At 36.3% G+C, this 21485-nt stretch overlaps 1 protein-coding gene across 3 annotated transcripts in view; it reads left to right on the forward strand.

Moving 5' to 3' along the window:
* Nucleotides 1–21485, forward strand: part of KHDRBS2 (KH RNA binding domain containing, signal transduction associated 2) — a 730387-nt gene that overhangs the window by 651475 nt on the left and 57427 nt on the right. Inside the window, exons 9-12 of one of the 3 annotated variants that reach the window (XR_003796745.1) lie at nucleotides 5575–5615; nucleotides 6245–6248; nucleotides 7227–7240; nucleotides 18356–18359. The exons of the other annotated variants lie outside the window; for them this stretch is intronic. The gene's annotated coding sequence lies outside the window, so the exon portion shown is untranslated. The remainder of the gene's footprint in view (nucleotides 1–5574; nucleotides 5616–6244; nucleotides 6249–7226; nucleotides 7241–18355; nucleotides 18360–21485) is intronic. 3 annotated transcript variants of the gene reach the window in all.

Consider the following 21485-nt stretch of genomic DNA (forward strand, 5'->3'; position numbering starts at 1 on the left):
GTAATATTGAATTATAGGAGATGTGGCAAAGAGGCAAGAGAAGAGTCCGAAGGGCTAGTCAAGGAACTCTTGACCATTTCTAAAGATAGTAAGACTCTAATAATAATAATAATAATAGCCACAATACAGAGCAGTTGCTATGTGCAGATGCCTATATTAGGTACTTCATAAATATTAGTGAATGAGGTGGATAGTTTTATCTTCATGTTGTAAATAAACTAAGACTCAGAATGTTTACCTTTCCCAGGACTTTATAGTTTAATAATCAAAAGATCCAAGTTTTGAACTGATTCCTGTTCAGTTCCAAAGACTGGACCCTTATTCTAATGCCATATTGTTTCCCTTTAACTCCAGTTTTTAAACATTTCAGCTTATTAGGAAACTCTTAAACTGAAGTAATATCTCCTATCCTGTAATCTCTGTTTATATTCATTGATCACTAGTTGACTTTGTGAAGCTACACATAGTGAATCTAGCTTTCTTCCACATTTCAGCCTTTTTTTATGAAGATAATGTTCCTCTAATGATATCCAATCCAGAGTGTAGCAGAATGCATTCTTGACTACAGTTCTTCACACCTCCTGTGTTCACACCCTTTGCTGTGTGATTTTTCAGGCGTTCTCAAAAAAGTGGCAGAATATGTTTTCCTGATTCCTCACCATCATGTATCTTGCTTTGACTAACAGAATAATGACATTTCTAAGCCTAGACCTTAGGAGGACTGTGTATTTCCCACTTGTTGTGATAGAAAAGCTTCCCCAGGTAACTGCTGTGCCCTTAGTCTGAGCTCCAGAGTGAACACACACAGCTCAGACCTCAGGGAGGCAAAGCCCAGCCGCACACACAACTTGGAACAGAGCCCCCAACAAGCCCAGCTTAGGGGCAGCAAACCTCCAGCCAAGCCAAAACACAAGAGCTAAATAATTGCTTATTTTTGTGTAAAGCTAACATTTTATGATTGTTTGTTAAGCAATATTATTGTACCAGTAACACGCCAGTATGCAGGATGAATGCCCACCACACAGGCATGTTTTCCTCAATTGTTCTTTGTGTATCATGATTCTTATTTCACCAAATACCTTAGTTGTTCTCTTCTGAAAACATTCTTGTTGTCCAAGTGTTCATCTTAAAGTGTGGCACAGTGATCTTGAGGCACATTTTATTAGGTGAGAGTTGACTGGTACAAAGAAATGATGTTATTATATCCTGTGCTTTTTGCTTTAAAGCTCTTCAACATCATCTGACCATGTGGCTTTCCTAAGTGGCTATGTCACATTACTGGGTTTTATTGAATTTGTTTTCAACTGAAAACCTAGGTTCTTTCTAAATGAACTGTTGTTGAGCCAGTTCTAACACCATCCTGCATCTTTGGAATTATTTTTTTTAAATAAATGCAGAAATGTACATTGATCTCTGCGACTGTTCACCTTGCTTTTAGCCTTCTGTTGTTGATTTTTAGCTAATTTTTTGAACACTAATTCTTAAAACCAGCATATTAGTTATACTTCCTAGCACATCTTGTATTACTTTATTAAGTACTTTTCAAAAAAATTTGGAAAAACATACGGTGCCAAGGACAAAAATTCAGTAACACACTTTAAGTTGACATTGACCACTAATTAAAACTCCATGAGAATTGTAGACATAGCCACGAAACTACATGGCTGTATTGTCAAGTACCTTACAAATTATTCACAAAGAAATTATGTAGTATTTTAAAACTACTCATTCATTTATTCAATGAACAGTCATTAAACATTACTCTTCTGGAACTATGTATTCAGAACAAATAACATTGCTCAGATGTTAATTTATTCACAATTAGTGTAGGCATTTTTTGTTTGTTTCTTTGTTTGTTTACAAAGTGTGACCCTGGACTTCTGCATCAGAAACACCTATAAGTGAAATAACAGATTTCTGGGCCCCTGCTGAGGCCAGCTGATTCAGAATATGAAGAATGGGGCTCATAATATGCTCATACTGTGCATTTTTAGCACAGTATCCTTGTGATGCTTATGCACACTAGATATTGAGAACCGTAGTGCTAGAGGAAGAAACAGAGAGATCTGGAAAAAAAAAAGGAGTTCTGGCACAATGAGAGTTGTTCTACATGAAGATGTGAGCAAGTTCTTACAGAAGGCAATTGGAGAGAGCTGATGCCTTGCCTGGGAGTTTGAGTAAAGCTTTAATAAGATGCTGACTGTTGAACTGGATCCCAGGAAGAGGATGAATACCTTCTTATGTGAAGAAGTAGAGGAATTTTCATCTAGATAGAAGGATAACCCTGGTCAGGGGCATGGAGTCCTGAAAAGATTTGTGACTTTGGGAGACACTCTACCATGTCAGGTTATGGGGCATGGTAATAGGGAACAGGCTGCATAGATCATTAGAACATAGATAGAAAATGGACTTGTGTACTGTGCTAAGGAATTTCCATTCACACACAGTCTAAGAATTAGAGAATAGGAAGACATGAAAATACATAATTATAATTCAATTTAAAGCACGCCACACTGATGGTGCATGGAGATAGCACCTGACTTATGTTATGTGCTTAGAGTTTCTGGATGAATGTGGCCTTGCTTCCTCATGTAAAGAAAAGACTTGTGGGCTTCCCTGGTGGCGCAGTGGTTGGGAGTCCGCCTGCCGACGCAGGGGACGGGGGTTCGTGCCCCGGTCCGGGAGGATCCCACATGCCGCGGAGTGGCTGGGCCCGTGAGCCATGGCCGCTGAGCCTGTGCGTCTGGAGCCTGTGCTCCGCAATGGGAGAGGCCACAACAGTGAGAGGCCCGCATACCGCAAAAAAAAAAAAAAAAAAAAAAAAGAAAAGACTTGTAAAAGTAGAATCCTTGTTATCAATTCATACAGTCTTTCCCCAGACTCTATTACTTATTTGAATTTCCAAGGTCTGGTGCATGAAAATAACCCTTTAATAAGTAACAAGTTGTCCTGGAACATTACACAAAGCAAGTACCATTTCATTTGTGATTTTAGTAGAGAAAAATATAAATCACCGTTAATGCATAACCATAGTGCAGCTTACACCACTGAATTCTGTCTCAGTCAACTAGATTAAGGATTGAAATAATTAGAAATTATACTGATTCTTACAACACTGAAATCTTACTGATATTCATGAATTATGATTCAACCAAAAAATACATGTATACCATGAAAATTATGTCCATTTCAAGCTAGGGTTCTGTGTATTTGTACCAAAAGAATATAACAGTTCATTTATTAATATCATGTATCAGTGAGCCTAATTAATTAGTCAGTTGAAGGTCTTAGTTATAGAAAATAATTGCTATGTTCTAATGATAATTCCACACAATAAAACAGAAGATTAATGTTTTTTTTACAAAATTTCTCACCCCTCATTTATGTAATAAAGGGTCAAAGTAAGCAAAAATATAAGCTGAATTAGAAAAAAAATGATTAAAGATTGTTTATAAAAAAGACCATTTGCACAAATTTGTGCATAGAGCTGAATCATGAAAATAAAAGAATATTATCTAAATGTTTTTCTCTCTCATTTGGGGCATGAGGCTGCACTCTCAAAAGATCCATTTTCTATAAAGGGGATCATTGCAAAGCTGATCATAATTCTACACTAGATGCCTTATATATATCATCTATCTTAACCTACGAGCAGAACAAATATGTCACTTCCCTCATGAATAATCATCCTATATTCTACTCTGTGAACAGTAAACACCATCAATTGAAACTTAAGAGGGTATATGTGGCTATTTCATGTTTCAGCATATTTGAAGAAGATGGAATCTCTATCAGCACTGTAACATTTATGAATATGAAAAAGAGGGTCTTTATATCTATGCCTTCATTGATTGGGCAACCACCCAGTATTAGTATTTACTGAGCACCTGCTATGTACTAGGCACTTATCATGGGGCTGTCACAGGTTCTTATTAATACTTGAGGTAAATATCATTATTGCCATAAAGGTGAAAAAACTGGAGTTCAAAGAGATTAACTGACTTGTCCAATATGACACACTCAATAAGAACGAAAAATAGCAGCTCTCGGTTTGCAGTTCAAATACCTTATTTTTCTGTATTCTGTATCATTTTTGATAAGACATACTGATTTTCCTCCAAATGGATCAGAGAATGGATACCTCACTCTCTTATACTCTTAAATTGGTGACTTTTTCTGTCTCATGATGAGTTACCTTTGAGTGGCATACTTATAGCCGTGACTTTCTTAAAACAAACTGGTCAGAAAAACAACTGCAGAGCTTTGTTGTGTTATCTATCTATGTGTTATACATCTATGTTTAATGTATTTAGTTTACTGATTAATTTTAGAAGACACAAATTTATACTATATTTATACACAAACATGGCTGCTTTATAACTGTTTTCTGTGTAACACTATTGTTTGAATGCAATGAATAAACAAATAAATAATACAATGGAAATTTCAAAGATACTTTAAAACTATTTATGGAATCTTGATGGATTTTCAAAGATATTTTAGAAATATAGTATCTAAGACATTGCTCTTTCCCTATGTTAGAAATCTGTGAAAATTAGAATGATATTAGAATGTGGAAAGGGGTATTTGCATTTTAGCTGAAACGCAGACTTACAAAAAGGAACATATTTCATATAATATTTTGAGCGCACACAGAAAATGATCAACATGTTCCAATTTTTGAATAAAAATATTTTAAGTTTCATTGAAAAATCTTTTTTGATTATTTCTGTACATAAAATGTATGAAATAAAAGATATGCAGAAGAGTTTAAGGGTTTGATATGGTTTATATTTATACCAAGTTTTGATAGTGAAGTCGCAACAAAGAAAACAGTCATATTTGTGAATACAAATTTCTAGCTTCAGAGAGGTTAATTTGTATGTTTTAATTCTCCTGTTGTCCTCAGAATGAAGGCCAATTTCTAAGCCGAAAAATTCTTGAATGGAAAATGACATGTATAAAATATGTACACATAATGGTGGCTAAGTAATTTAAACTCTACAATTTTCATATTTAAATCTCTTACTAACTCCAATGGTATTGGTACCTGTGATTTTAATTCTAAAAATGTGAGATTAAGAGTTTTGAACTATATATGAATTCCCTCATAATTTTCAGTTACATGTGGTGTATGTTCTTTTCTATGCTTTCTTTTGCGTTATGACTGAATGTATCAAACTATTTTATATACATCTGTTCTAATAATTAAGAGTATTTCATTTTTAAAATCTTGAAATTAGTTGGTAGCAATGCAATAAATATTATGTCTTCACTCCTATTTACTTATAGTATTACTCACAACAGTGAGTTCCAAGACCACCATTCATTTATACAGTTTGTTATCAAATTTCAAGCACATTTGGTTGCTTTCAAATAATGCCTTCTCTAAATCACTATGTTACTTTACATATAAATTAAATAATTAGCTTTTAATATTTGGATGAAGATATACATCTTAACCTTTACAATATTATAACTAATACTTTAAAACAGTCATGCTACTTGATGTTAATGTGGAGATTCTAACAATCACTTTTTTATATTAGGAATTTCTTTATAGACATTATTTAGTTTGTGATCAGTGGAGTCTTGGGAATGGATCTGAAGTAAAAGTGAGGAATGTAGAAAACAAGGAAGTGAACTCAGGAGACAGCCTTAGGAAGGACCACATATAGGGGTGGGTATGAACCTATTCCTTCCCACCTCATCTCCTGAAACTTGCCTCTGCCCTGACACACTGGCTGCCTTGCCATTCCTCAAATGCCCTAAGCACACACCTACTTCATGGTCTTTATATTTTCCTATTGTTTGAAATGCTTTTCCCCTAAATTTCTGTCTTCCTCCTTTATCTCCTTCAGGTGTTTGTTCAATGTTGATGTATCAGTAAAGTCTTTATTGACCACTTTAACTATAATTCTATCCCCTATTCAAATACTTGATGTTCTTCTTCCACTTTAGTCTTTTCTCCTTGGCACTTGTAATTATTTAACTTAGCCTTTATTTTACTTCTGAACTCCATTAGGGCAGGCCTCTTTGTCTATTTTGTTCACTGCTGTATTCCTTAGCACTTAGAACAGTGCCTGGTACATGTTCTCAGTAGATTTTTTTTGATAAATGGAGAGAAAGTAGGTTGAAAATATCCACAGTGTTGATCTATTTGTACTTTCTTGCAGTGCTTATATTTATTATTATGACATATCTAAGTAATATGTTAATGTAACTTTCCTCTTTGAATCCCCAGGATGGTACTGGTACTCAGTAAATATTTTTTGAATGATTTCATGTAGTCATAATTTTCTAAGTAAATAGAAGGCAACGTTTTTGTTCCTCAGTCCCATGAGAAGTTGAAAAGAAGAATAATAAACTCAAAATCTCTATAATTTAAAACCCCAGGCTTATACTGACTAGCATGGCTTAAAGTCATCATATCTAAGTCCCCTGACCTGTGTTCTACTCTTTTGTAGGTGAGTAGAATCTTTTATTATGCTACCTAGAAGTTTTCTAAATAAACACCAAATCTACTTTTCCTGATACAAACCTCTCAAAATCTTTAGGTATATAGCTAGATGATGATAAATAGATAGATAGATAGATAGATAGATTCACAGATAGATAAACTCTAATCAAAGTTATGTCAAAGAAGGACCAAGGAAATTGGTAAAGGAAGTTGGAGACCTTGTTCTAAATAGAGCTGAATGCTAAGGGCTCAGTAGAATATGATAGCATTAGGTTCTCCAAATAGAAAGGGGAGTCAAGGGGTGAGTACACAGGGAATGATTAATGGTAACCAATGCAATGGACTGTTGGATGATGCCTACCTGTTAGAAGGTAGCTGTTTAAATTGGAATGAAGATAAAGCTCATCAGTTCCAAGACATCAATTCACTCATTTGGCCAACATTTCTAGAGCATTTACTATGAGTCAGGTACTAGGTTACTCCCTGTAAATACATAATAGTCCAAATAGCCCTGAATATTGGAAATCATATCTTAATTGGGAAGAGAGACAAGTAAATAAAAGCACATATAAAAGTGAAATTGCAAAAATGATAGTGCTATATGTGAGAGGTAAATAGAGTTGTGAGAACACATCGTAGGGTTATTTGGGATCTGAGAATTCTTCTTAGAGGAGGAAATAATTGAGAAGGGGATGAAGAGAGCATCAAGAATTTAGTGTGCTTGGGTCAGGCTCTTGTTCTTGACCATAGCTGGGATTTTTCTGAGAAGAAGGAGGACAGGTAAATGTAGAGGGGTGCTCATAACGCATCTGATCTTCCTAATCACAGTTAGTTCAAGATCAAAATGATGTTAAGTAAATTATTTCCTTTCTTTTTGTCTGGTATTATGTAGATAAAGTTGATAATGATTATTTGAATAGATATAACGGACATGAGATCTGTCCTCAGATACACCAAGGTTCAAATTCCAACTTTACCACCGAAGACCTGGTTAGCTTAGGACAAGTAACTTAATCAGATAAACCTAGATTTCCTATTCTGTATTTTGCCCAACACCACCAACTCAAAAATTGTTGTGATGATTAAATATGACAAGGTATGTAAGCTCCTAGCAGTATTTGGAATGTATTAAGTGTTACAAAAGTATTAGATGTATGTTTTTATGGTTATTAGAGTCATTATTCCTTTGGGAGGGAGAGGTAGGAGAAGAATTTCAAAGAGACAAAGGACCTAATTTCTTGTTTAAGGCCCCTTTCCATTTTAAATGTCTCAGCTCTAAAAATCAGGTGGTGGAAGTGGTGAGGAAGTTAGAAAAGAAGATTTAAATCAATAAAGAAATATTGATAGCATTTAATAGATGCTGATTCTGTCTTTCACTGCAAATGTTATTAAAACATTAGCAAAAAGGGAATTAAGCAAGTCATGCTACTTTATAATCTATGCATTTGAGTTTGGGCCTCCAAAACGTCCAATTTAATTTATGTATTGCTCTCAAGATCTACCAAATCTTCCAAAATACTTTTTTAAACTGCTGACTGAGGTTAACCCATAATTATCTTCTTTTCTTTCCTTTTAATCGCTACAAAGTTGTAAGAAAAAAAAGTTACACATTTAGCAGTTCAGACTGCAGATACTGAATGTGACATCTAATGAAATGAAATAAATTGTGAATTATGTTCAAATAATTTATCCTAATATCTGAATTTGCTCACACATGTTTTAATGTAACAGAAAAACCCAAGCTCATGGATATAAAGGAAATAGAGATGGAAAAACACAAGGGAGACAGCAATTGTGAAGAGAAATATCCATTCTACATGCATTCATTTATCCAATAATTATTTGTGGAGTGCCTACTATGTGCTTGATACTGTAGGTGGTGCTGATGATACAGCAACTAAAACAAAAGACACCACCAACAGAAGAATTTGTATAAGGCAAAATATACGTATGTCTGTCTTTTTTCTTTTTTTTTCTTAACAGTTTTATTGGGGTATAATTGCTTTACAATGGTGTGTTACTTTCTGCTTTATAACAAAGTGAATCAGTTATACATATACATATATCCGCATATCTCTTCCCTCTTCATCTCCCTCCTTCTCACCATCCCTATCCCACCCTTCTAGCTGGTCACAAAGCACTGAGCTAATTTCCCTGTGCTATGCAACTGCTTCCCATTAGCTATCTATTTTACACTTGGTAGTGTATATATGTCCATATATACACTACCACTCTCTCACTTTTTCCCAGCTTACACTTCCCCCTCCCCGGGTGCTCAAGTCCATTCTCTAGTAGGTCTGCGTCTTTATTCCCGCCTTCTCCCTAGGTTTTTCATGAACTTTTTTTTTTTTTAGATTCCATATATATGTGTTAGTGTACGGTATTTGTTTTCATCTTTCTGACTTACTTCACTCTGTATGACAGACTCTAGGTCCATCCACCTCACTACAAATAACTAAATTTCATTTCTTTTTATGGCTGAGTAATATTGCATTGTATATATGTGCCACATCTTCTTTATCCATTCATCTCTCGATGGACACTTAGGTTGCTTCCATGTCATGGCTATTGTGAGTAGAGCTGCAATGAATATTGTGGTGCATGACTCTTTTTGAATTATGGTTTTCTCAGGGTATATGCCCCGTAGTGGGATTGCTGGGTCTTATGGTAGTCCTATTTTTTAGGTTTTTAAGGAACCTCCATACTGTTCTCCATAGTGGCTGTATCAAGTTACGTTCTCACCAACAGTGTATGCAGGTTCCCTTTTCTCCACACCCTCTCCAGCATTTATTGTTTGTAGATTTTTTGATGATGGCCATTCTGACTGGTGTGAGATGATACCGCATTGTAGTTTTGATTTGCATTTCTCTAATGATTAATGATGTTGAGCATTCTTTCATGTGTTTGTTGGCAATCTATATATCTTCTTTGGAGAAATATCTATTTAGGTCTTCTGCCCATTTTTGGATTGGGTTGTTTGTGTTTTTGATATTGAGCTGCATGAGCTGCTTGTAAATTTTGGAGATTAATCCTTTGTCAGTTGCTTCATTTGCAAATATTTTTCCCATTCTGAGGGTTGTCTTTTCCTCTTGTTTGTGGTTTCCTTTGTTGTGCAAAAGTTTTAAGTTTCATTAGGTCCCATTTGTTTATTTTTGTTTTTATTTCTATTTCTCTAGGAGCTGGGTCAAAAAGGATTTGCTGTGATTTATGTCATAGAGTGTTCTGCCTATGTTTTCCTCTATGAGATTTACAGTATCTGGCCTTACATTTAGGTCTTTAATACATTTTGACTTTATTTTTGTGTATGGTGTTAGGGAGTGTTCTATTTCACACTTTTACATGTACTTGTCCAGTTTTTGCAGCACCACTTATCGAAGATGTTGTCTTTTCTCTATTGTACATTCTTGCTTACTTTATCAAAGAGAGGTGACCATATGTGTGTGGGTTTATCTCTCAGCTTTCTATGGTGTTCCATTGATCTATATTTCTGTTTTTTTGCCAGTACCATACTGTCTTGATTACTGTAGCTTTGTAAGATAGTTTGAAGTCCAGGAGACTGATTCCTCCACCTCCGTTTTTCTGTCTCAAGACTGCTGTGGCTATTCGGGGTCTTTTGTGTTTCCCTACAAATTATGAAATTTTCTGTTCTAGTTCTGTGAAAAATGCCAGTGTTGTTTGATAGGGATCGCACTAAATCTGTAGATTACTTTGGGTAGTATAGTCATTTTCACAATGTTGATTCTTCCAATCCAAGAACATGGTATATCTCTCCATCTATTTGTATCATATTTAATTTCTTTCTTCAGTGTCTTATATTTTTCTGCATACAGGTCATTTGTCTCCTTAGATAGGTTTATTCCTAAGTATTTTATTCTTTTTGTTGTAATGGTAAATAGGAGTGTTTTCTTAATTTCACTTTCAGATTTTTCATCATTAGTGAACAGGAATTCAAGAGACTTCTGTGCATTAATTTTGTATCCTGCTACTTTACCAAATTCATTGATTAGCTCTAGTAGTGTTCTGGTAGCATCTTTAGGATTCTCTATGTATAGTATCATGTCATCTGCAAACAGTGACAGCTTCACTTCTTCTTTTCTGATTTGGATTCCTTTTATTTCTTTTTCTTCTCTGATTGCTGTGGCTAAAACTTCCAAAACTATGTTGAATATTAGCTGTGAGAGTCGGCAACCTTGTCTTGTTCCTGATCTTAGTGGAAATGGTTTCAGTTTTTCAACATTGAGGACAATGTTGGCTGTTGATTTGTCATATATGGCCTTTATTATGTTGTCTCTCTATGCCTACTTTCTGGAGGGTTTTTATCATAAATGGGTGCTGAATTTTGTTGAAAGCTTTCTTTGCATCTATTGAGATGATCATATGGTTTTTCTCCTTCAGTTTGTTAATATGGTGTATGACATTGATTGATTTGCCTATATTGAAGAATACTTGCATGCCTGGAATAAATCCCCCTTGATCATGGTGTATGATCCGTTTAATGTGTTGTTGGATTCTGTTTGCTAGTATTTTTTTGAGGATTTTTGCAAAGATGTTCATCAGTGTTATTGGTCTGTAGTTTTCTTTTTTTGTGACATCTTTGTCAGGTTTTGGTATCAGGGTGATGGTGGATTCTAGAATGAGTTTGGGAGTGTTCCTCCTTCTGCTATATTTTGGAAGAGTTTGAGAAGGATAGGTATTAACTGTTCTCTAAATGTTTGATAGAATTCGCCTATGAAGCCATCTGGTCCTGGGCTTTTCTTTGTTGGTAAATTTTTTTTTTTTTTTTTTGCGGTACATGGGCCTCTCACTGTTGTGGCCTCTCCCATTGTGGACCACAGGCTCTGGACGCACAGGCTCAGCAGCCATGGCTCACGGGCCCAGCTGCTCCGCGGCATGTGGGATCTTCCCGGACCGGGGCACGAACCCGTGTCCCCTGCATCAGCAGGTGGATTCTCAACCACTGCGCCACCAGGGAAGCCCTGTTGGTAGATTTTTAATTGTTTCAATTTCAGTGCTTGTGATTGGTCTGTTTATATTTTCTATTTATTCCTGGTACAGTGTCAGAACGTTGTGCATTTCTAAGAATTTGTTGATTTCTTCCAGGTTGCCCATTATTGGCATATAGTTGCTTGTAATTATGTCTCATGGTTCTTTGTATTTCTGCAGTGTCAGTTCTTACTTCTCCTTTTTCACTTCTAATTCCATTGATTTGAGTCTTCTCCCATTTTTTCTTGATGAGTCTGGCTGATGGTTTACCAATTTCGTTTATCTTCTCAAAGAACCATCATTTGGCTTTATTGATCTTTGCTATCATTTCCTTCATTTCTTTTTCATTTATTTCTGATCTGATCTGTATGATTTCTTTCCTTCTGCTAATTTTGTGGGGGGGTGTTCTTCTTTTTCTAGTTGCTTTAGGTGTAAGTTTAGGTTGTTTATTTGAGATGTTTCTTATTTCTTAAGGTAGGATTGTATTGCTATAAATTTCCCTCATAGAACTGCTTTTGCTGTATCCCATAAGTTTTGGGTCATCATGTATTCATTGTCATTTTTTTCTAGGTATTTTTGGATTTCCCCTTTGATTTCTTCAGTGATCTCTTGACTATTTAGTAGTGTATTGTTTAGCCTCCACGTGTGTGTATTTTTTACAGATTTTTTCCTGTAATTGATATCTAGTCTCATAGCATTGTTGTCAGAAAAGATACTTGATACAACTTCAATTTTCTTAAATTTACCAAGGCTTGATTTGTGACCCAAGATATGATCTATCCTGGAGAATGTTCCATGAGCACTTGAGAAGAAAGTGTATTCTGTTGTTTTGGGATGGAATGTCCTAAAAATATCAAGTAAGTCCATCTTGTTTAAAGTGTCATTTAAAGCTTGTGTTTCCTTATTTCTTTCCATTTTGGATCATCTGTCCATTGTGGAAAGTGGGGTTTTAAAGCCCCCTACTATGATTTTGTTACTGTCAATTTCCCCTTTTATGGCTGTTCGTATTTGCCTTATGTATTGAGGTGCTTCTATGTTGGGTGAATAAATATTTACAATTTTTATATCTCCTTCTTGGATTGATCCCTTGATCATTATATAGTGTCTTTCTTTGTCTCTTGTAATGGTCTTTGTTTTAAAGTCTATTTTGTCTGATATAAGAATTGCTACTACAGCTTTCTTTTTATTTCCATTTGCATGGTATAGCTTTTTCCATCTCACTTTCAGTCTGTATGTGTCCCTAGGTCTAAAGTGGGTCTCTTGTAGACAGAATAAATATGGGTCTTGTTTTTGTATCCATTCAGCCAGTCTATGTCTTTTGGTTGGAGTGTTTAATCCATTTACATTTAAGGTAATTATCAATATGTATGTTCCTATTACCATTTTCTTAATTGTTTGGGGTTTGTTATTGTAGATGTTTTCCTTCTCTTGCGTATCTTGCCTAGAGAAGTTCCTTTAGCATTTGTTGTAAAGCTGGTTTGGTTATGCTGAATTCTCTTGGTTTTTCCTTGTCTGTAAATGTTTTAATTTCTCCATCAAACCTGAATGAGATCCTTGCTTTGTAGAGTAATCTTGGTTGTAGGTTTTTCCTTTTCATCACTATAAATATGTCCTGCCAGGCCCTTTTGGCTTGCAGAGTTTCTGCTGAAGGATCAGCTGTTAAGCATATCGGGATTCCATTGTTTTTTATTTGTTGCTTTTTCCTTGCTGCTTTTACTATTTTTTCTTTGTATTTAATTTTTGATAGTTTGATTAATATGTGTCTTGGTGTGTTTCTTCTTGGATTTATCCTGTAAGGGACTTTTTATGCTTCCTGGATTTGATTAACTATTTCCTTTCCCATATTAGGGAAGTTTTTAAGTATAATCTCTTCAAATATTTTCTGAGTCCCTTTCTTTTTCTCTTCTTCTTCTGGAACCCCTATAATTCGAATGTTGGTGCATTTAACATTGTCCCAGAGGTCTCTGAGACTGTCCTCAATTCTTTTCATTCTTTTTTATTTATTCTGCTCTGCAGTAGTTATTTCCACTATTTTATCTTCCAGGTCACTTATCCGTTCTTCTACCTCAGTTATTCTGTTATTGATCCCTTGTAGAGAATTTTTATTTCATTTACTGTGTTGTTAATGATTGTTATTTCCTCTTTAGTTTTTCTAGGTCCTTGTTAAACGTTTCTTGTATTTTCTCTACTCTATTTCCACGATTTTCTATCATCTTTACTAACACTCTGAATTATTTTTCAGGTAGACTGCCTATTTCCTCTTCATTTGTTAGGTTTGGTGGGTTTTTACCTGCTCCTTCATCTGCTGTGTGTTTCTGTGTCTTCTCATTTTGCTTAACTTACTGTGTTTGGGGTCTCCTTTTTGCAGGCTGCAGGTTCGTAGTTCCTGTTGTTTTTCGTGTCTGCCCCTAGTGGATAAGGTTGGTTCAGTGGGTTGTGTAAGCTTCCTGGTGGACGGAAGTAGTGCCTGTATTCTGGCGGATGAGGCTATATCTTGTCTTTCTGGTGGGCAGGTCCACGTCTGGTGGTGTGTTTTGGGGTGTCTGTGACCTTATTTTGATTTTAGGCGGCCTCTCTGTTAATAGGTTGGGTTGTGTTCCTGTCTTGCTAGTTGTTTGGCATAGGGTGTCCAGCACTGTAGCTTGCTGGTCGTTGAGTGGAGCTGGGTCTTGGCATTGAGATGGAGATCTCTGGGAGATTTTCTCCATTTGATATTACGTGGAGCTGTGAGGTCTCTGGTGGGTCAATGTCCTGAGCTTGGCTCTCTCACCTCAGAAGCACAGCCCTGACACCTGGCTGGAGCACGAAGAGCCTGTCATCCACACGGCTCAGAATAAAAGGAACAAAAAAGAAAGAAAGAAAAAGATAATATAAAATAAAATTAAAAAGTTATTAAGATAAAAACCAAAACATAATTATTAAAAAATTTTTTTTCAGTAATTTAAAAAGAAGAGAACAACCAAACCAAAAAGCAAATCTACCAATGATAACAAGCACTGAAAACTATACTAAAACAAAACACACAATAAAAAATGGACAGACAGGACCCTAGGACAAATGGTAAAAGCAAAGCTGTACAGACAAAATCACACACAGAAACATATGCATACACACTCACAAAAAGGGAAAAAGGGAATATATATGTATATATATATTGGTGGTCCCAAAGTTCACTTCCTTAATTTGGGATGATTCGTTGTCTATTCAGGTATTCCACAGATGCATCGTACATCAAGTTGACTGTGGAGATTTAATCCACTGCTCCTGAGACTGCTAGGAGAGGTTTCCTTTTCTCTTCTTTGTTTGCACTGTTCCTGAGATTCAGCCTTGGATTTGGCCTTGCCTCTGCATGTAGGTAGCCTGAGGGCGTCTGTTCTTCGCTCAGACAGGACGAGGTTAAAGAAGTATCTGGTTCGGGGGCTCTGGCTCACTCAGACCAGGGAGAAGGAGGGTTTCGGAGTGCAGGGCGAGCCTGCGATGGCAGAGGCTGGCATGACGTTGCACCAGCCAGAGGTACGCCATGTGTTCTCCCAAGGAAGTTGTCCCTGGATCACGGGACCCTGGCATTGACGGGTTCCACAGACTCCCAGGAGAAGAGGTGTGGATAGTGACCTGTGCTTGCACACAGTCTTCTTGGTGGCTGCAGCAGCAGCCTTAGCATCTCATGCCTGTCTCTGGGGTCTGCACTGATAGCTGCGGCTTGCTCCCATCTCTGGAGCTCCTTTAAGCAGCACTCTTAATCCCCTCTCCTAGTGTACCAGGAAACAAAGAGGCAAGAAAAAGTCTCTTGCCTCTTTGGCAGTTCCAGACCTTTTCCCAGACACCCTCCCGGCTAGCTGTGGTGCACTAGCCCCTTCAGGCTGTGTTCACACAGCCAACCCCAGTCCTCTCGCTGGGGTCTGACCTCCGAAGCCCGAGCCTCAGCTCCAAGCCACGACTCATCCCGGTGGGTGAGCAGACTAGCCTCTCGGGTTGGTGAGTGCTGGTCGGCACTGATCCTCTGTGCGGGAATCTCTCTGCTTTGCCCTCTGCACCCCTGTTGCTGACCTCTGCTCCACGGTTCCAGAGCTTCCCCCCTCCTCCACCCACAGTCTCTGCCCACAAAGGGGCTTCCTAGTGTGGGGAAAACTTCCCTCCTTCACAGCTCCCTCCCACTGGTGCGGGTCCCGTCCCTATTCTTTTGTCTCTGTTTTTTTCTTTTTTCTTTTGCCCTACCCAGGTATGTGGGGAGTTTCTTGCCTTTTGGGAGGTCTGAGGTCTTCTGCCAGCGTTCAGTAGATGTTCTGTAGGAGTTGTTCCACATGTAGACGTATTTCTGATGTATTTGTGGGGACGAAGGTGATCTCCATGTCTTACTCCTCTGCCATCTTGAAGCTCCTCCTGTCTCCTTCTTAAATCATTCCTTGTCTTCAATGTCTTGTAAGGTAAAATCCAAACTCCTGACCATGACTAATAAAGGTCCTTCAAGATGTGACTCCTGCCTATTTATCATATCTGTTGTTGAGCCCTGTCTCACTCACACTCGCCCCCTCCTGCTCTGAAGTAATAGCTGCTCAGACCATGCTTTTTCTTGCCTCTGAGACTTGATTAGTGCTGATGCCATACCTGTCAGTCTTCTTCATTCCATTTCACTTGAGTAGTTAATTTCTCTTTCTTTTCAAGGTTTGATGAATGAAAAAAATGTGAGTCACTCCTTATCTCTTGTGTAATTGCTTTTCTGCTTGACTGTAATTTCCATGAGGGCTGCTTCAGTGCCACCTGTTTGATTTTTAGTGTTTTACAAAATAGACTGAATATCTATATGCATCTGCTGTGTTTTTTAATGGTTATTGTACTGTTACATGTGTAGCCAGGAATAATGAAAATGAAAGAATATATTGAGAAGTGAGAGAGGAGAGACAATGCAGCTAGTTTCTGTGGGAAGGTAAGGTTTGCCCTAGAAAATATGGACAAATGAAAATCATTTTTAAGAACCTATTTGAAAATAGGTCATATTCTCTAATGTAAGCATAAAGTTGATCCTATTTTGGCAAGCTTCACTTTCAGTGCTGGAAATAATAGGAGATGTCTCCCCCTTCCCCAGGGAAGATCTGGGAACAGCTATGAGAATTAGTAGGTAACATGACATTGAAGAAAGCTGTGGAGTCTTGAGCTGTTTGGTGAAGGGTCTCTCATGCCTCCTTCCCACCAATGTTTGGTTAATGTCCTGAATAACACTGAGGGAGGTTGTCATTGGTGGTGAGAACTGATTCATGAACCTATGTGTTGCCCTCATTAATGTACACACTAGATTCCCAGCTTTGTAAATGGAACTTTCATGAAGATTTATGAAATTTAACAGAAGGATTTGATCATCATATAAGTGGATTTAAAAAATGAACTATCAATTTGCAAATTGAGGGTGGGGGCTGGGCTGTAAATTTATCTTTACTTAACAAATATCTCTGGAAATACAGTGTAAATGCACAGTATAACAAAGTTGCAGATCAAATGCTTAAGAGAACAAACATTAAGAGAACCCACTTAAGTGCTAAGAATAGTTGGGTAGTTATGTTTCCTTCATATTAATACAGTAATTAAATCCCTTTATCCTTTCATCTGAAATATTATTTTGTAGTTTTTACTTCTCCTCAATTCAGAAAATAATCAATAAAGCTTTAATTGAAACTCACACTCATCTATTTGTCCTACTTTCATATCCCAAAATCTACAGCTTAGTCAAGAATCAGAAAAAGGTTGAAATGAAGGACACAATGCATAAACAAAATAAACTGGAAACTATTAATGTGAGAGTTTTAATCTTACCAGGCCACAACAATCTCTGGTGTATTTGTAAAGTGTTTAATCATCCCTGATAATTTTTATATGCTACCAAAGTAGATAGTTAAAAAAATTAAGCAAAGTGTTGCTGTTTAACAAATTGCCTCCTCTGTTCCCCCCCACATTTTACAGGTCTAACTGGTTTGATTATATGAGCACATCCTATGGAACAGAGATATCATTTATATTACTGCCAATATCTCTTTTTGCAATAATTGAACATCTAAAAGATTTCATTTACAAGCTTGGTTAGTCTGACTGACCTGTGAACAGGTCTGTCCCAGCATCAGTGCTCTGACCACAGAAACATGAGCACCAAGTGCTGGATGAGAAGCATGATGGAAATGGCAGTGTCAACATGGCACAGGCTGACTCACTTGCTTCAAAAATAGCTTGATTATGGTGAAGGTATTATTTGGTTTCCTAGAAACCAAATTTCTTTCTAGTTTTTTCTATTGTGTTCATTTCTATTTAATTAGTTGTCTTAGTAAACTGCTAACATAGCCTATTTAAGGTAAAATGCCCTTCTTCCAAAAAAGAACTGAAAATTTCCATCTCTGATTTTTTCAAATTTTACAATCAATCATTAATTAATTAATCTGGTATTTTTTTCTGCCAAAATGTTTATTTATTTTTTCCAAATATTTATTAGTGTCTAAGTCTTGATTTCAAAAAGCCAAAATGTTGTGTAGAATTTTTTATGAATAACTAGACATGGATTAATGAGTTAATGCAGCTAACGTGTTCTATCCTGATTTTATATATATACACCAGTTCCTAGGAAAATTATATCTAACTACCAGAGTAATTATATTCCAAACCACAAATAATTGTCATAATTTTAATTAACACCTCTCTAATTGTAACAGTGTGTTTACAAACCTTGATTGCTATAGTTTCTAAAATATAAAATGGAATAATAATATCCATTCAAATTAAATAACCTTGTTGTGTTTGAATTCATTTGACCACTTTTAACTTGTACATAACATAATTAAATAACATGATAAATTAACAAAAGTAATGCAATATGGCTTTCTGAAATAATGAAATGAAAGTCATAGAGCTAATACCATAGTTTACTTTTTCTAGCCAAGTCATATATGCTTTTAAAATTGAAAATAATATAACAATATAAAAATTACACATGCATAGGTCAGTTACAATAGTTTTAAACTTTTAACCTGAATTTCATTCATATCAGAAAATAAGAGCAATTATTTTTTTTTATTGAATTATATTTGACTTACAATATTATATTAATTTCAATTTATATATAGCATAGTAATTCAATATTTTAATAGATTTACTCCATTTAAGTTGTTATAAAATATTGACTGTATTCCATCTTCTGAACACTACATTCTTGTAACTTATTTTACACTTATTTTACATCAGTTTGTACCTCATAATAATCTTCACTGATTTTGCCTATACCCCATGCTTCTCCTCTCTGGTAACCACTAGTTTGTTCTCTGTATCTGTGAGTATGTTCATGTTTTGTTGTATTTGTTTGTTTTTTAAAAATTTTTTCAAGAGTCCACATATAAGTGAAAACATAGTATTTGTCTTTGTCTGACTTATTTCACTAAACATAACACCCTCCAGGTCCATTCATGTTGCTGCAAATGGCAAAATTTCATTCTTTTCTATGGCTGAGTAGTATTTCATTGCATATATATACCACATCTTCTTTATCTATTCATCTGTTAATGGACACTTAGGTTGCTTCCATATCTTGGCTATTGTCCCTGTGGTTTGTTTTTCTTCTTTATTGTTCCCATTGTTGTTGATGTAAGTAAACATCACTTCTGAAGTGTACACAAAATTTTATAATGATATTTTAGCAAAATGTTCTATTATTTTGAATTCTTTTATTTAATCATTTATTCATTGAACAAATATTTACTGAATAACAATTCATCTTCAAGTGATTGCTTTAATTGCCAACTGTATTATTTGGGATATGGGATAAGCTTCCATTATAAGGAGATCCACAATTCAGTGGCCCAAACAAGAGAAACATTTATCTCCTTCACACATAATAAAGCAAGGCAAGTAGGTGGACTTTACTCCATGACACCGTTCAGGCTTCCAGGCTAGTGGAATGCCATCTGTCTTAGTTCAGGCTGCTATAACATGATACCATAGACTGGGTGGCTTATAAACAAGAGAAATTTATTTCCTATAGGTCTGGAGGCTGGGAGTCCCAGGTCAGGGTGCCAGCATGGTTGGGTTCTTGTGAAGCCTTCTTCTGGGTTGCAGACTGCTGTCTTCTTGTATCTTCACATGGTAGAAAAAGAGCAAGAGAGCTCTCTGGGAGTCCTGCTTTTTAAGAGCACTAATGCATTCATTAGGGCTCCACCCTCCATATCTAATTTAATTCCCAAATGTCTCATCTCTTAATACCATCACAATGGGTATTGAGATTTCAACAAACAAATTTTGGAAAATAGTAAGATACTGTCCATTACACCATTGTTAATGTCTTCCAAAGTGGCTCCAATCATTGACGTTTGCAGCCAGTTACATGAAAGCTGAAAAGAAGTAGAGGACAGTGAATATAATTTTATGAAAATCATGAATAATTTGTATACATAACTCTGCACATGGTCACACTCAAATGTAAGGAATACTAGGAAATGTAGTCTTGAGATTGTCAGTCTCTCTTATTGAAAGAAGAGCCAAATGGATTTTGGAACAGCTTGAAGTCTTCTGGAGCCCAGCCCTCTCATCATCCAAATGAGTGAATACCCGTCTTCTCATTCAAACAAAGAAACATTAAAAAAAAACTACCTTCTGCTTAAAAGAGAAAATCCAAGTTCAATTCCAATTACTGCAACCAGATCAAAATCTAGAGTCCGGGAAGATTAGGTCTTCATGGTTCTTTCAAGTCTCACAACCTATAAAATGATAGACAGAATATCTTTCTTGTTCTTGACCTTCTTCTCCATACAAAATATGCAATATAAATTAGTGTAAAAGGAACAGAATAACTACAATAGTAAGGTCCTTTGGGAAACATTCCACAGGCAATAACAGTTACAAAACCCTGTTAAGCAGAGGTTAAGAGGCATCTAAGCAACAGCACTGAAATAACTTTTTTGGTGAGTGCATCTGGCAATCTTGGTTCTCTTTTCTGGGAGTTAAGCCAGATTTAGCAGAAGGTCCTTCCTTATCCTTATGGATAAATGGTCTTATCTCTGGGCATATCTGAAATGATTAAAGTAGAGCATGCCTTCATTGGGACTTCACAATTTTTGCAACATGCTTCCATACATGTTTGGGGACCCGAGGGTTGTCCCTGGGATTGTGTATTGTAGCAAAGTCTAATGGGAAGATGTAAGGGCATCTTTGAACAACACTCATTGTCTCTTGCTATTGGAATACAGAAACAGTTGACTTCTCTAATCCTGTTAAGCCCTAAATTTCTGAACCTTCTCCCATTTTTAAATTATAGAACTAACACATAAATTAGGCAGAGATAACTTCCCTTAGCAAAGCTCTATTCAATTTTGTTTCTTCTGGAAAAATGGCCCATTCTTATTTGAGCTCATAACTTCTTTAAACCTTTTTTAAAAGCAGCAAGGATTGTCAACAGTTGGGCTTTGTCCAGCTTTTTCCCATAGTGCCAAAATATATCTAGGCTTATAGCCTGCCATTCAGGTTTTCACTGGTGATGGCATGACAAAGGTCATCAGCTTTCCATCCTACAGTATTTTTTTTCCTTACACTTTCCACCCTCCCAGTGAACTAATAACCCATATTTTGAGATTTTTAATGGCAGTTCTACACCCCTACATACTTATTTTTATTTTTGACTAAATTGTTGTAACAGAGATTCAAAAATCAGTGACTCAAAAAAGAGAAAAAGTTATTTTTTCCCTCATAACAATCCCTGAGGTAGGCAGTGATTTAGAGTAAGTCTGCTCCAACATGACCATTTAGACACAAGTTCCTCCCATGCTACAGTGCAGGACTTTCTAGCATTATCTGTATTTGCATGGTAGATACTAGATCATCACTTTGAGTGCATTTTACCATCTGAGGAGGTGACTGTGAACAAGTCCAAGATGAGGAGCTTGTTCTTCATTTGGAAATGAACTCAAGGTTGATACCCTCACTTCTGTGCACATCCCGTGTTTCCTGACACAGCCACAAGGGCACAGCTAGCTGCAAGCATGGCTGAGGAGTATATTTCACTCACCGTGTGGCCATTTGT

The sequence above is a fragment of the Monodon monoceros genome, unplaced genomic scaffold (genome assembly GCF_005190385.1).
Source record: "Monodon monoceros isolate NGI ecotype Baffin Bay Population unplaced genomic scaffold, NGI_Narwhal_1 Super_Scaffold_3, whole genome shotgun sequence".
NCBI classification, from domain to species: Eukaryota; Metazoa; Chordata; class Mammalia; order Artiodactyla; family Monodontidae; genus Monodon; species Monodon monoceros.